This window comes from Pleurodeles waltl, unplaced genomic scaffold (genome assembly GCF_031143425.1).
Source record: "Pleurodeles waltl isolate 20211129_DDA unplaced genomic scaffold, aPleWal1.hap1.20221129 scaffold_72, whole genome shotgun sequence".
In the NCBI taxonomy this organism is placed as follows: Eukaryota; Metazoa; Chordata; class Amphibia; order Caudata; family Salamandridae; genus Pleurodeles; species Pleurodeles waltl.
This window is the reverse complement of record NW_027150393.1, coordinates 110,552-127,200: the sequence shown is the minus strand read 5'-3', so window position 1 is coordinate 127,200 and position 16,649 is coordinate 110,552. Positions and strand designations below refer to the sequence as shown.

The window sequence follows — 16,649 nt, the reverse complement described above, 5'->3', positions numbered from 1 at the left end:
TGGTTAGGTGGGCGGAGCATATTGGCAATGGTGCCTCCTCGTGACTTGCAATTTACATGAAGAAGACAGAGAGGCAGCTGGGAGTAGGCAGTACCCATGAACCCCTGAACACTGTCTTGCGACTAGCACACAATTCTGAAATGAGGCGGGGGAAAGGAGGTGATTTCCCCATCAAGGGCCATTCCGGGAAATCAGCCACCCTGCGTCTCCCAGGTGAGTGTTTCAGGCCTATGAGCCACTAATATAAATCTCGCCTGATCGAGCCTGATCGAGCGCTGATTGAGCAAGTGTGCTTGAATCCAAGAGGCATGCTCCTCTGGCTCAAGAGCTAGCAGGCCCTTCAGTGCTTCTGGTTGGGAAGTCTAAGGTGCAAGGGTCCATGACTTGCAGCGGGTTACAACTACCAGAAAGGGTCTGCTTTTCACATCAGTGCCCTAGTTCAGCTCACTGGCACAGGGCATTTTGACTACCTCTTGCCTTGCTAGAGACAAACAAAAAATCCTTGACAGAAAACATCAATTGCTATGGCACGCTTAGAGAGAGAGAGCCTCCAAATGGCCCTGCTTTTCGGAAAGACGCTTCAGAAGATGTTTCAAATGACTATGCCGCGGCAGTCTAGTTGGTATAGGGGTATGATTCTCGCTTCGGGTGTGAGAGGACCTCGGTTCAAATCCCAGACAAACCCCTACCTTTATAGGTTCAGTCTGTGTTTTAAACAGGAGTATTTATGCTTTTCACTCTTGTAAGATGTCATGTTGCAATTCAATACATGCTTTATACTGGCGTTGAGACGGTTCAGCATCATGAAGGTATGCAAGATTTCTTTGCAACTGCTTTTCTGTGCTGGAGCAGCAGTGCTCGTAGGAACATTAAATGCACAGTGCTTCTCCATGGTAATTTCGGTTCCAGTTCTGAAATCACCTCTTGGAATGAAAGTGATCCCAGTTCCTTTCTTCCAAGGGAAGAGATCGTGTTCCGGAAGGCTCAGCTTTGAGCGTCATGAACATTGGCCCTCATCCTTGCATCCCAGTCCAATGCATAGCCACATAAAGCAAGCAGGTGTGTCTGTTTCCATAGTGTGGTGGTTCCAGTACAATGCATAGCCACATGAAGCAAGCCGGCAAGTGTGTCTGTTTGTCTAGTGTAGTGGTTATCATGCGCACCTCACATGCGAAAGGTCCCTGGTTCGAGTCGCTGGGCTTTTTCACAGTATTTGCATTTCCTGCCTCACCTGACAGGCAAGCTGAGATAAAAGAGACTGTGTCTATCCCTCACCATCGTGAGGTACTATGCTCCTGGGGCATCTGTCACAGCTCACCAAGAGGAGTTGCGCCAGCTTACGGCAGTCAGTTGCTCACTGTTTGACCTTTGCAATGAAGCCTGAGCCTACAGCATTCAAGCCAGCCAAGGAAGGAAGGTACGAGAGCGAAAATAGCTTTCCTGCCCTCACCAAGAACACACACCTTGAGCAAATAAAGTGCCAGACTTACAAGGCCCTATCGCCACCGGAGCATCACTTTTAGTGACGCCCCGGTGGCACTATGCACTGCGCGGTATTTACATGATGGCGTTCAGCCACTTTTTGTGGCTTAACACCACCTTGTAAAAACGGCCCCTTAGCACGCAGCGCGTTCCCTGGAAGGGGCGTGCAATGGGTGTTGTTGGGAGTGTGCCACAGCAACACCATAGCATTTTGATGCTGCTCCAGATTTAGGAGTTGGCGTAAATCTGCGTCAGCACCAAAATCCAACGCCATCCCAGGGGTGTTGTTAGAGTGGCGCACTGAGGAGAAATGTTTTCATTTCTCCTTGTTTTTGCTCTTTCTATGTGTGATGCATTCTGCAGCACACATAGAAGTAAGAGCAAATCACCATTGAAGATTTTTTTTTTGGGCAGGAAGGTGTCCCTTCCTGCACAAAAACAATTTCCCCCTCAATGCAGTCATCCTTGTACCATGGTGCAAGAACGGCTGCGTTGGCGCTCAGCAGCTAATTTAGAGCTGGCGCAGGGGGAAGCACAGGGGTGCGCTGTATTCTACTAAATACTGCGCTTCCCTGCATTTTGAAAATGACGGCGCGTGGGGCTTGCAAATTTGGCACAGCGTCGCGCTTAGTCATTTTCTTGTAAATCTGGGCCAAAATGTCTAAAGGATAGAGGCTTTTTATGTAATGTTCGATGAAGACCATGCAAATGACTCTAGTCGTACTGTAGAAGAGAGCACCATGTGCAGTTTCTTGCTTTGGGATGTAGTCTCCCACTCTCTGTCACCAACCCTCCGAGCAGGGTCGGAGCCGTTGCATTTCTGTGCCCAGGCTCGTTGGTCTAGGGGTATGATTCTCGCTTAGGGTGCGAGAGGTCCCAGGTTCAAATCCCGGACGAGCCCATTTTAGCGGAAAACAATCAAATCCTGCTCAAAATACACAACCCCTCAACATTTCTCATTCCACTCGAAGCATTGTTGCGCAAAACATATTTTTTGCCTCAGGCGAAAAATGGATTACAATGCCTTGGCTTCCTTCCTGCTTGCTCTCAGTGCGCCCTGTGTGATGATTTCACAGGCTCTCCTTCCTGGCATTTAGGCATCAGATATTTGTCTGTCTCTGCCCGCAGCTGTGGGATTTTTCAGGACGTCTGAGTGTATGCATGCTGGCTGACACCGCTGCAATTTTCACACTTACCCCTCGCATTCCGAGCAACTGCTGATAAAGTATAGAGGAAATCGTGCAAACATATGAGGGGAACTGTGCTCCTTCAGTCAAACCAGCAAGCTTGTTTCTGTAGTGTAGTGGTTATCACGTTCGCCTCACACGCGAAAGGTCCCCGGTTCGAGACCGGGCAGAAACACTTGGCAGCAGCAGCTTTTGTGTTTGCTCCCTAAAACCTCAGTCTCTCTCAATGCACACTTAGACAGAAATGACCTTTAAAAACTTGTGACCTGTGTAAAACGTGCTTTACTATTGCAGGACGCTAAAAAGTTATCTGCATCCCTCGGTGGTCGTGCATGTGCATTGTTTCTTGTTCTGTTTTTTTTTTTTTTTCTTGCCCATGTTATATTGTGGGGCCTTTAAAGCTGTGACTTTGATAGGAACATTGCAAGCGGCAAAATCAACAAGTGCAGACTGAAGAGTCCGACCTGCACACTGTTTTGGCTGTCAGGATGGCCAACTGGTCTAAGGCGCCAGACTCAAGAGAGCTTGATCTTCAGTGAAGCTGAGCCTTCTGGTCTCTTCATGGAGGCGTGGGTTCAAATCCCACTTCTGACAGGTGTATTTTCTTCCCTTAAATCTTGCTCTGCTTGCAGAGCCAGCTCCTCACACCACTATCTTTGGAAGCTGCTGTGGCATGTGAGGAGAAATCCACCAACCCATCGGCTGGGCCCTCAATCAAAATTCTGTGTATTACTGGAAGGGGCATCTCAGGCACACCTTCTGTTAGAGCTGCACTTTATGACAGTAACTACCATGCTGGTTTCTACTTAAGCAGTTGATTCTATTGTTTGAAGTGAGGCTCTCCTGCCACCTTTTGGGCAAAGAAGACACTGCCCCTGCAACAACACAGGCAGACAAGCTCAAACTAGGTTTCTTGGTTAGGTGGGCGGAGCATATTGCCAATGGTGCCTCCTCGTGACTTGCAATTTACATGAAGAAGACAGAGAGGCAGCTGGGAGTAGGCAGTACCCATGAACCCCTGAACCCTGTCTTGCGACTAGCACACAATTCTGAAATGAGGCGGGGGAAAGGAGGTGATTTCCCCATCAAGGGCCATTCCGGGAAATCAGCCACCCTGCGTCTCCCAGGTGAGTGTTTCAGGCCTATGAGCCACTAATATAAATCTCGCCTGATCGAGCCTGATCGAGCGCTGATCGAGGAAGTGTGTTTGAATCCAAGAGGCATGCTCCTCTGGCTCAAGAGCTAGCAGGTCCTTCAGTGCTTCTGGTTGGGAAGTCTAAGGTGCAAGGGTCCATGACTTGCAGCGGGTTACAACTACCAGAAAGGGTCTGCTTTTCACATCAGTGCCCTAGTTCAGCTCACTGGCACAGGGCATTTTGACTACCTCTTGCCTTGCTAGAGACAAACAAAAAATCCTTGACAGAAAACATCAATTGCTATGGCACGCTTAGAGAGAGAGAGCCTCCAAATGGCCCTGCTTTTCGGAAAGACGCTTCAGAAGATGTTTCAAATGACTACGCAGCGGCAGTCTAGTTGGTATAGGGGTATGATTCTCGCTTCGGGTGTGAGAGGACCTCGGTTCAAATCCCAGACAAACCCCTACCTTTATAGGTTCAGTCTGTGTTTTAAACAGGAGTATTTCTGCTTTTCACTCTTGTAAGATGTCATGTTGCAATGCAATACATGCTTTATACTGGCGTCGAGACGGTTCAGCATCATGAAGGTATGCGAGATTTCTTTGCAACTGCTTTTCTGTGCTGGAGCAGCAGTGCTCGTAGGAACATTAAATGCACAGTGCTTCTCCATGGTAATTTCGGGTCCAGTTCTGAAATCACCTCTTGGAATGAAAGTGATCCCAGTTCCTTTCTTCCAAGGGAAGAGATCGTGTTCCGGAAGGCTCAGCTTTGAGCGTCATGAACATTGGCCCTCATCCTTGCATCCCAGTCCAATGCATAGCCACATAAAGCAAGCAGGTGTGTCTGTTTCCATAGTGTGGTGGTTCCAGTACAATGCATAGCCACATGAAGCAAGCCGGCAAGTGTGTCTGTTTGTGTAGTGTAGTGGTTATCATGCGCACCTCACATGCGAAAGGTCCCTGGTTCGAGTCGCTGGGCTTTTTCACAGTATTTGCATTTCCTGCCTCACCTGACAGGCAAGCTGAGATAAAAGAGACTGTGTCTATCCCTCACCATCGTGAGGTACTACGCTCCTGGGGCATCTGTCACAGCTCACCAAGAGGAGTTGCGCCAGCTTACGGCAGTCAGTTGCTCACTGTTTGACCTTTACAATGAAGCCTGAGCCTACAGCATTCAAGCCAGCCAAGGAAGGAAGGTACGAGAGCGAAAATAGCTTTCCTGCCCTCACCAAGAACACACACCTTGAGCAAATAAAGTGCCAGACTTACAAGGCCCTATCGCCACCGGAGCATCACTTTTAGTGACGCCCCGGTGGCACTATGCACTGCGCGGTATTTACAAGATGGCGTTCAGCCACTTTTTGTGGCTTAACACCACCTTGTAAATACGGCCCCTTAGCACGCAGCGCGTTCCCTGGAAGGGGCGTGCAATGGGTGTTGTTGGGAGTGTGCCACAGCAACACCATAGCATTTTGATGCTGCTCCAGATTTAGGAGTTGGCGTAAATCTGCGTCAGCACCAAAATCCAACGCCATCCCAGGGGTGTCGTTAGGGTGGCGCACTGAGGAGAAATGTTTTCATTTCTCCTTGTTTTTGCTCTTTCTATGTGTGATGCATTCTGCAGCACACATAGAAGTAAGAGCAAATCACCATTGAAGATTTTTTTTTTGGGCAGGAAGGTGTCCCTTCCTGCACAAAACCAATTTCCCCCTCAACGCAGTCATCCTTGTACCATGGTGCAAGAACGGCTGCGTTGGCGCTCAGCAGCTAATTTAGAGCTGGCGCAGGGGGAAGCACAGGGGTGCGCTGTATTCTACTAAATACGGCGCTTCCCTGCATTTTGAAAATGACGGCGCGTGGGGCTTGCAAATTTGGCACAGCATTGCGCTTAGTCATTTTCTTGTAAATCTGGGCCAAAATGTCTAAAGGATAGAGGCTTTTTATGTCATGTTCGATGAAGACCATGCAAATGACTCTAGTCGTACTGCAGAAGAGAGCACCATGTGCAGTTTCTTGCTTTGGGATGTAGTCTCCCACTCTCTGTCACCAACCCTCCGAGCAGGGTCGGAGCCGTTGCATTTCTGTGCCCAGGCTCGTTGGTCTAGGGGTATGATTCTCGCTTAGGGTGCGAGAAGTCCCAGGTTCAAATCCCGGACGAGCCCATTTTAGCGGAAAACAATCAAATCCTGCTCAAAATACACAACCCCTCAACATTTCTCATTCCACTCGAAGCATTGTTGCGCAAAACATATTTTTTGCCTCAGGCGAAAAATGGATTACAATGCCTTGGCTTCCTTCCTGCTTGCTCTCAGTGCGCCCTGTGTGATGATTTCACAGGCTCTCCTTCCTGGCATTTAGGCATCAGATATTTGTCTGTCTCTGCCCGCAGCTGTGGGATTTTTCAGGACGTCTGAGTGTATGCATGCTGGCTGACACCGCTGCAATTTTCACACTTACCCCTCGCATTCCGAGCAACTGCTGATAAAGTATAGAGGAAATCGTGCAAACATATGAGGGGAACTGTGCTCCTTCAGTCAAACCAGCAAGCTTGTTTCTGTAGTGTAGTGGTTATCACGTTCGCCTCACTCGCGAAAGGTCCCTGGTTTGAGACTTGGCAGCAGCAGCTTTTGTGTTTGCTCCCTAAAACCTCAGTCTCTCTCAATGCACACTTAGACAGAAATGACCTTTAAAAACTTGTGACCTGTGTAAAACGTGCTTTACTATTGCAGGACGCTAAAAAGTAATCTGCATCCCTCGGTGGTCGTGCAGTGCATTGTTTCTTGTTCTGTTTTTTTTTTTTTTTCTTGGCCATGTTATATTGTGGGGCCTTTAAAGCTGTGACTTTGATAGGAACATTGCAAGCGGCAAAATCAACAAGTGCAGACTGAAGAGTCCGACCTGCACACTGTTTTGGCTGTCAGGATGGCCAAGTGGTCTAAGGCGCCAGACTCAAGAGAGCTTGATCTTCAGTGAAGCTGAGCCTTCTGGTCTCTTCATGGAGGCGTGGGTTCAAATCCCACTTCTGACAGGTGTATTTTCTTCCCTTAAATCTTGCTCTGCTTGCAGAGCCAGCTCCTCACACCACTATCTTTGGAAGCTGCTGTGGCATGTGAGGAGAAATCCACCAACCCATCGGCTGGGCCCTCAATCAAAATTCTGTGTATTACTGGAAGGGGCATCTCAGGCACACCTTCTGTTAGAGCTGCACTTTATGACAGTAACTACCATGCTGGTTTCTACTTAAGCAGTTGATTCTATTGTTTGAAGTGAGGCTCTCCTGCCACCTTTTGGGCAAAGAAGACACTGCCCCTGCAACAACACAGGCAGACAAGCTCAAACTAGGTTTCTTGGTTAGGTGGGCGGAGCATATTGGCAATGGTGCCTCCTCGTGACTTGCAATTTACATGAAGAAGACAGAGAGGCAGCTGGGAGTAGGCAGTACCCATGAACCCCTGAACACTGTCTTGCGACTAGCACACAATTCTGAAATGAGGCGGGGGAAAGGAGGTGATTTCCCCATCAAGGGCCATTCCGGGAAATCAGCCACCCTGCGTCTCCCAGGTGAGTGTTTCAGGCCTATGAGCCACTAATATAAATCTCGCCTGATCGAGCCTTATCGAGCGCTGATCGAGCAAGTGTGCTTGAATCCAAGAGACATGCTCCTCTGGCTCAAGAGCTAGCAGGCCCATCAGTGCTTCTGGTTGGGAAGTCTAAGGTGCAAGGGTCCATGACTTGCAGCGGGTTACAACTACCAGAAAGGGTCTGCTTTTCACATCAGTGCCCTAGTTCAGCTCACTGGCACAGGGCATTTTGACTACCTCTTGCCTTGCTAGAGACAAACAAAAAATCCTTGACAGAAAACATCAATTGCTATGGCACGCTTAGAGAGAGAGAGCCTCCAAATGGCCCTGCTTTTCGGAAAGACGCTTCAGAAGATGTTTCAAATGACTATGCAGCGGCAGTCTAGTTGGTATAGGGGTATGATTCTCGCTTCGGGTGTGAGAGGACCTCGGTTCAAATCCCAGACAAACCCCTACCTTTATAGGTTCAGTCTGTGTTTTAAACAGGAGTATTTCTGCTTTTCACTCTTGTAAGATGTCATGTTGCAATGCAATACATGCTTTATACTGGCGTCGAGACGGTTCAGCATCATGAAGGTATGCGAGATTTCTTTGCAACTGCTTTTCTGTGCTGGAGCAGCAGTGCTCGTAGGAACATTAAATGCACAGTGCTTCTCCATGGTAATTTCGGTTCCAGTTCTGAAATCACCTCTTGGAATGAAAGTGATCCCAGTTCCTTTCTTCCAAGGGAAGAGATTGTGTTCCGGAAGGCTCAGCTTTGAGCGTCATGAACATTGGCCCTCATCCTTGCATCCCAGTCCAATGCATAGCCACATAAAGCAAGCAGGTGTGTCTGTTTCCATAGTGTGGTGGTTCCAGTACAATGCATAGCCACATGAAGCAAGCCGGCAAGTGTGTCTGTTTGTCTAGTGTAGTGGTTATCATGCGCACCTCACATGCGAAAGGTCCCTGGTTCGAGTCGCTGGGCTTTTTCACAGTATTTGCATTTCCTGCCTCACCTGACAGGCAAGCTGAGATAAAAGAGACTGTGTCTATCCCTCACCATCGTGAGGTACTACGCTCCTGGGGCATCTGTCACAGCTCACCAAGAGGAGTTGCGCCAGCTTACGGCAGTCAGTTGCTCACTGTTTGACCTTTGCAATGAAGCCTGAGCCTACAGCATTCAAGCCAGCCAAGGAAGGAAGGTACGAGAGCGAAAATAGCTTTCCTGCCCTCACCAAGAACACACACCTTGAGCAAATAAAGTGCCAGACTTACAAGGCCCTATCGCCACCGGAGCATCACTTTTAGTGACGCCCCGGTGGCACTATGCACTGCGCGGTATTTACAAGATGGCGTTCAGCCTCTTTTTGTGGCTTAACACCACCTTGTAAAAACGGCCCCTTAGCACGCAGCGCGTTCCCTGGAAGGGGCGTGCAATGGGTGTTGTTGGGAGTGTGCCACAGCAACACCATAGCATTTTGATGCTGCTCCAGATTTAGGAGTTGGCGTAAATCTGCGTCAGCACCAAAATCCAACGCCATCCCAGGGGTGTCGTTAGAGTGGCGCACTGAGGAGAAATGTTTTCATTTCTCCTTGTTTTTGCTCTTTCTATGTGTGATGCATTCTGCAGCACACATAGAAGTAAGAGCAAATCACCATTGAAGATTTTTTTTTTGGGCAGGAAGGTGTCCCTTCCTGCACAAAAACAATTTCCCCCTCAATGCAGTCATCCTTGTACCATGGTGCAAGAACGGCTGCGTTGGCGCTCAGCAGCTAATTTAGAGCTGGCGCAGGGGGAAGCACAGGGGTGCGCTGTATTCTACTAAATACTGCGCTTCCCTGCATTTTGAAAATGACGGCGCGTGGGGCTTGCAAATTTGGCACAGCGTCGCGCTTAGTCATTTTCTTGTAAATCTGGGCCAAAATGTCTAAAGGATAGAGGCTTTTTATGTAATGTTCGATGAAGACCATGCAAATGACTCTAGTCGTACTGCAGAAGAGAGCACCATGTGCAGTTTCTTGCTTTGGGATGTAGTCTCCCACTCTCTGTCACCAACCCTCCGAGCAGGGTCGGAGCCGTTGCATTTCTGTGCCCAGGCTAGTTGGTCTAGGGGTATGATTCTTGCTTAGGGTGCGAGAGGTCCCAGGTTCAAATCCCGGACGAGCCCATTTTAGCGGAAAACAATCAAATCCTGCTCAAAATACACAACCCCTCAACATTTCTCATTCCACTCGAAGCATTGTTGCGCAAAACATATTTTTTGCCTCAGGCGAAAAATGGATTACAATGCCTTGGCTTCCTTCCTGCTTGCTCTCAGTGCGCCCTGTGTGATGATTTCACAGGCTCTCCTTCCTGGCATTTAGGCATCAGATATTTGTCTGTCTCTGCCCGCAGCTGTGGGATTTTTCAGGACGTCTGAGTGTATGCATGCTGGCTGACACCGCTGCAATTTTCACACTTACCCCTCGCATTCCGAGCAACTGCTGATAAAGTATAGAGGAAATCGTGCAAACATATGAGGGGAACTGTGCTCCTTCAGTCAAACCAGCAAGCTTGTTTCTGTCGTGTAGTGGTTATCACGTTCGCCTCACACGCGAAAGGTCCCCGGTTCGAGACCGGGCAGAAACACTTGGCAGCAGCAGCTTTTGTGTTTGCTCCCTAAAACCTCAGTCTCTCTCAATGCACACTTAGACTGAAATGACCTTTAAAAACTTGTGACCTGTGTAAAACGTGCTTTACTATTGCAGGACGCTAAAAAGTTATCTGCATCCCTCGGTGGTCGTGCATGTGCATTGTTTCTTGTTCTTTTTTTTTTTTTTTTTCTTGCCCATGTTATATTGTGGGGCCTTTAAAGCTGTGACTTTGATAGGAACATTGCAAGCGGCAAAATCAACAAGTGCAGACTGAAGAGTCCGACCTGCACACTGTTTTGGCTGTCAGGATGGCCAACTGGTCTAAGGTGCCAGACTCAAGAGAGCTTGATCTTCAGTGAAGCTGAGCCTTCTGGTCTCTTCATGGAGGCGTGGGTTCAAATCCCACTTCTGACAGGTGTATTTTCTTCCCTTAAATCTTGCTCTGCTTGCAGAGCCAGCTCCTCACACCACTATCTTTGGAAGCTGCTGTGGCATGTGAGGAGAAATCCACCAACCCATCGGCTGGGCCCTCAATCAAAATTCTGTGTATTACTGGAAGGGGCATCTCAGGCACACCTTCTGTTAGAGCTGCACTTTATGACAGTAACTACCATGCTGGTTTCTACTTAAGCAGTTGATTCTATTGTTTGAAGTGAGGCTCTCCTGCCACCTTTTGGGCAAAGAAGACACTGCCCCTGCAACAACACAGGCAGACAAGCTCAAACTAGGTTTCTTGGTTAGGTGGGCGGAGCATATTGCCAATGGTGCCTCCTCGTGACTTGCAATTTACATGAAGAAGACAGAGAGGCAGCTGGGAGTAGGCAGTACCCATGAACCCCTGAACACTGTCTTGCGACTAGCACACAATTCTGAAATGAGGCGGGGGAAAGGAGGTGATTTCCCCATCAAGGGCCATTCCGGGAAATCAGCCACCCTGCGTCTCCCAGGTGAGTGTTTCAGGCCTATGAGCCACTAATATAAATCTCGCCTGATCGAGCCTGATCGAGCGCTGATCGAGGAAGTGTGTTTGAATCCAAGAGGCATGCTCCTCTGGCTCAAGAGCTAGCAGGCCCTTCAGTGCTTCTGGTTGGGAAGTCTAAGGTGCAAGGGTCCATGACTTGCAGCGGGTTACAACTACCAGAAAGGGTCTGCTTTTCACATCAGTGCCCTAGTTCAGCTCACTGGCACAGGGCATTTTGACTACCTCTTGCCTTGCTAGAGACAAACAAAAAATCCTTGACAGAAAACATCAATTGCTATGGCACGCTTAGAGAGAGAGAGCCTCCAAATGGCCCTGCTTTTCGGAAAGACGCTTCAGAAGATGTTTCAAATGACTACGCAGCGGCAGTCTAGTTGGTATAGGGGTATGATTCTCGCTTCGGGTGTGAGAGGACCTCGGTTCAAATCCCAGACAAACCCCTACCTTTATAGGTTCAGTCTGTGTTTTAAACAGGAGTATTTCTGCTTTTCACTCTTGTAAGATGTCATGTTGCAATGCAATACATGCTTTATACTGGCGTCGAGACGGTTCAGCATCATGAAGGTATGCGAGATTTCTTTGCAACTGCTTTTCTGTGCTGGAGCAGCAGTGCTCGTAGGAACATTAAATGCACAGTGCTTCTCCATGGTAATTTCGGGTCCAGTTCTGAAATCACCTCTTGGAATGAAAGTGATCCCAGTTCCTTTCTTCCAAGGGAAGAGATCGTGTTCCGGAAGGCTCAGCTTTGAGCGTCATGAACATTGGCCCTCATCCTTGCATCCCAGTCCAATGCATAGCCACATAAAGCAAGCAGGTGTGTCTGTTTCCATAGTGTGGTGGTTCCAGTACAATGCATAGCCACATGAAGCAAGCCGGCAAGTGTGTCTGTTTGTGTAGTGTAGTGGTTATCATGCGCACCTCACATGCGAAAGGTCCCTGGTTCGAGTCGCTGGGCTTTTTCACAGTATTTGCATTTCCTGCCTCACCTGACAGGCAAGCTGAGATAAAAGAGACTGTGTCTATCCCTCACCATCGTGAGGTACTACGCTCCTGGGGCATCTGTCACAGCTCACCAAGAGGAGTTGCGCCAGCTTACGGCAGTCAGTTGCTCACTGTTTGACCTTTACAATGAAGCCTGAGCCTACAGCATTCAAGCCAGCCAAGGAAGGAAGGTACGAGAGCGAAAATAGCTTTCCTGCCCTCACCAAGAACACACACCTTGAGCAAATAAAGTGCCAGACTTACAAGGCCCTATCGCCACCGGAGCATCACTTTTAGTGACGCCCCGGTGGCACTATGCACTGCGCGGTATTTACAAGATGGCGTTCAGCCACTTTTTGTGGCTTAACACCACCTTGTAAATACGGCCCCTTAGCACGCAGCGCGTTCCCTGGAAGGGGCGTGCAATGGGTGTTGTTGGGAGTGTGCCACAGCAACACCATAGCATTTTGATGCTGCTCCAGATTTAGGAGTTGGCGTAAATCTGCGTCAGCACCAAAATCCAACGCCTTCCCAGGGGTGTCGTTAGAGTGGCGCACTGAGGAGAAATGTTTTCATTTCTCCTTGTTTTTGCTCTTTCTATGTGTGATGCATTCTGCAGCACACATAGAAGTAAGAGCAAATCACCATTGAAGATTTTTTTTTTGGGCAGGAAGGTGTCCCTTCCTGCACAAAACCAATTTCCCCCTCAACGCAGTCATCCTTGTACCATGGTGCAAGAACGGCTGCGTTGGCGCTCAGCAGCTAATTTAGAGCTGGCGCAGGGGGAAGCACAGGGGTGCGCTGTATTCTACTAAATACGGCGCTTCCCTGCATTTTGAAAATGACGGCGCGTGGGGCTTGCAAATTTGGCACAGCATCGCGCTTAGTCATTTTCTTGTAAATCTGGGCCAAAATGTCTAAAGGATAGAGGCTTTTTATGTCATGTTCGATGAAGACCATGCAAATGACTCTAGTCGTACTGCAGAAGAGAGCACCATGTGCAGTTTCTTGCTTTGGGATGTAGTCTCCCACTCTCTGTCACCAACCCTCCGAGCAGGGTCGGAGCCGTTGCATTTCTGTGCCCAGGCTCGTTGGTCTAGGGGTATGATTCTCGCTTAGGGTGCGAGAGGTCCCAGGTTCAAATCCCGGACGAGCCCATTTTAGCGGAAAACAATCAAATCCTGCTCAAAATACACAACCCCTCAACATTTCTCATTCCACTCGAAGCATTGTTGCGCAAAACATATTTTTTGCCTCAGGCGAAAAATGGATTACAATGCCTTGGCTTCCTTCCTGCTTGCTCTCAGTGCGCCCTGTGTGATGATTTCACAGGCTCTCCTTCCTGGCATTTAGGCATCAGATATTTGTCTGTCTCTGCCCGCAGCTGTGGGATTTTTCAGGACGTCTGAGTGTATGCATGCTGGCTGACACCGCTGCAATTTTCACACTTACCCCTCGCATTCCGAGCAACTGCTGATAAAGTATAGAGGAAATCGTGCAAACATATGAGGGGTACTGTGCTCCTTCAGTCAAACCAGCAAGCTTGTTTCTGTAGTGTAGTGGTTATCACGTTCGCCTCACACGCGAAAGGTCCCTGGTTTGAGACCGGGCAGAAACACTTGGCAGCAGCAGCTTTTGTGTTTGCTCCCTAAAACCTCAGTCTCTCTCAATGCACACTTAGACAGAAATGACCTTTAAAAACTTGTGACCTGTGTAAAACGTGCTTTACTATTGCAGGACGCTAAAAAGTAATCTGCATCCCTCGGTGGTCGTGCAGTGCATTGTTTCTTGTTCTGTTTTTTTTTTTTTTTCTTGGCCATGTTATGTTGTGGGGCCTTTAAAGCTGTGACTTTGATAGGAACATTGCAAGCGGCAAAATCAACAAGTGCAGACTGAAGAGTCCGACCTGCACACTGTTTTGGCTGTCAGGATGGCCAAGTGGTCTAAGGCGCCAGACTCAAGAGAGCTTGATCTTCAGTGAAGCTGAGCCTTCTGGTCTCTTCATGGAGGCGTGGGTTCAAATCCCACTTCTGACAGGTGTATTTTCTTCCCTTAAATCTTGCTCTGCTTGCAGAGCCAGCTCCTCACACCACTATCTTTGGAAGCTGCTGTGGCATGTGAGGAGAAATCCACCAACCCATCGGCTGGGCCCTCAATCAAAATTCTGTGTATTACTGGAAGGGGCATCTCAGGCACACCTTCTGTTAGAGCTGCACTTTATGACAGTAACTACCATGCTGGTTTCTACTTAAGCAGTTGATTCTATTGTTTGAAGTGAGGCTCTCCTGCCACCTTTTGGGCAAAGAAGACACTGCCCCTGCAACAACACAGGCAGACAAGCTCAAACTAGGTTTCTTGGTTAGGTGGGCGGAGCATATTGGCAATGGTGCCTCCTCGTGACTTGCAATTTACATGAAGAAGACAGAGAGGCAGCTGGGAGTAGGCAGTACCCATGAACCCCTGAACACTGTCTTGCGACTAGCACACAATTCTGAAATGAGGCGGGGTAAAGGAGGTGATTTCCCCATCAAGGGCCATTCCGGGAAATCAGCCACCCTGCGTCTCCCAGGTGAGTGTTTCAGGCCTATGAGCCACTAATATAAATCTCGCTTGATCGAGCCTTATCGAGCGCTGATCGAGCAAGTGTGCTTGAATCCAAGAGACATGCTCCTCTGGCTCAAGAGCTAGCAGGCCCATCAGTGCTTCTGGTTGGGAAGTCTAAGGTGCAAGGGTCCATGACTTGCAGCGGGTTACAACTACCAGAAAGGGTCTGCTTTTCACATCAGTGCCCTAGTTCAGCTCACTGGCACAGGGCATTTTGACTACCTCTTGCCTTGCTAGAGACAAACAAAAAATCCTTGACAGAAAACATCAATTGCTATGGCACGCTTAGAGAGAGAGAGCCTCCAAATGGCCCTGCTTTTCGGAAAGACGCTTCAGAAGATGTTTCAAATGACTATGCAGCGGCAGTCTAGTTGGTATAGGGGTATGATTCTCGCTTCGGGTGTGAGAGGACCTCGGTTCAAATCCCAGACAAACCCCTACCTTTATAGGTTCAGTCTGTGTTTTAAACAGGAGTATTTCTGCTTTTCACTCTTGTAAGATGTCATGTTGCAATGCAATACATGCTTTATACTGGCGTCGAGACGGTTCAGCATCATGAAGGTATGCGAGATTTCTTTGCAACTGCTTTTCTGTGCTGGAGCAGCAGTGCTCGTAGGAACATTAAATGCACAGTGCTTCTCCATGGTAATTTCGGGTCCAGTTCTGAAATCACCTCTTGGAATGAAAGTGATCCCAGTTCCTTTCTTCCAAGGGAAGAGATCGTGTTCCGGAAGGCTCAGCTTTGAGCGTCATGAACATTGGCCCTCATCCTTGCATCCCAGTCCAATGCATAGCCACATAAAGCAAGCAGGTGTGTCTGTTTTCATAGTGTGGTGGTTCCAGTACAATGCATAGCCACATGAAGCAAGCCAGCAAGTGTGTCTGTTTGTCTAGTGTAGTGGTTATCATGCGCACCTCACATGCGAAAGGTCCCTGGTTCGAGTCGCTGGGCTTTTTCACAGTATTTGCATTTCCTGCCTCACCTGACAGGCAAGCTGAGATAAAAGAGACTGTGTCTATCCCTCACCATCGTGAGGTACTACGCTCCTGGGGCATCTGTCACAGCTCACCAAGAGGAGTTGCGCCAGCTTACGGCAGTCAGTTGCTCACTGTTTGACCTTTGCAATGAAGCCTGAGCCTACAGCATTCAACCCAGCCAAGGAAGGAAGGTACGAGAGCGAAAATAGCTTTCCTGCCCTCACCAAGAACACACACCTTGAGCAAATAAAGTGCCAGACTTACAAGGTCCTATCGCCACCGGAGCATCACTTTTAGTGACGCCCCGGTGGCACTATGCACTGCGCGGTATTTACAAGATGGCGTTCAGCCACTTTTTGTGGCTTAACACCACCTTGTAAATACGGCCCCTTAGCACGCAGCGCGTTCCCTGGAAGGGGCGTGCAATGGGTGTTGTTGGGAGTGTGCCACAGCAACACCATAGCATTTTGATGCTGCTCCAGATTTAGGAGTTGGCGTAAATCTGCGTCAGCACCAAAATCCAACGCCATCCCAGGGGTGTCGTTAGAGTGGCGCACTGAGGAGAAATGTTTTCATTTCTCCTTGTTTTTGCTCTTTCTATGTGTGATGCATTCTGCAGCACACATAGAAGTAAGAGCAAATCACCATTGAAGATTTTTTTTTTGGGCAGGAAGGTGTCCCTTCCTGCACAAAAACAATTTCCCCCTCAACGCAGTCATCCTTGTACCATGGTGCAAGAACGGCTGCGTTGGCGCTCAGCAGCTAATTTAGAGCTGGCGCAGGGGGAAGCACAGGGGTGCGCTGTATTCTACTAAATACGGCGCTTCCCTGCATTTTGAAAATGACGGCGCGTGGGGCTTGCAAATTTGGCACAGCGTCGCGCTTAGTCATTTTCTTGTAAATCTGGGCCAAAATGTCTAAAGGATAGAGGCTTTTTATGTCATGTTCGATGAAGACCATGCAAATGACTCTAGTCGTACTGCAGAAGAGAGCACCATGTGCAGTTTCTTGCTTTGGGATGTAGTCTCCCACTCTCTGTCACCAACCCTCCGAGCAGGGTCGGGGCCGTTGCATTTCTGTGCCCAGGCTTGTTGGTCTAGGGGTAT

General features: G+C 48.7%; 3 non-coding genes across 3 annotated transcripts; all 3 read left to right on the top strand.

The window, feature by feature from the left end:
• The first annotated feature begins 2,771 nt into the window (after positions 1-2,771).
• On the top strand, positions 2,772-2,844 carry TRNAV-CAC (transfer RNA valine (anticodon CAC)). Its single transcript has one exon. It is a non-coding gene; the product is annotated as a tRNA-Val (tRNA).
• A 7,079-nt stretch (positions 2,845-9,923) lies between these two features.
• Positions 9,924-9,996, top strand: TRNAV-CAC (transfer RNA valine (anticodon CAC)). The gene has a single exon. It is a non-coding gene; the product is annotated as a tRNA-Val (tRNA).
• Positions 9,997-13,506: 3,510 nt separating this feature from the next.
• On the top strand, positions 13,507-13,579 carry TRNAV-CAC (transfer RNA valine (anticodon CAC)). The gene has a single exon. It is a non-coding gene; the product is annotated as a tRNA-Val (tRNA).
• The last annotated feature ends 3,070 nt before the right edge of the window (positions 13,580-16,649 follow it).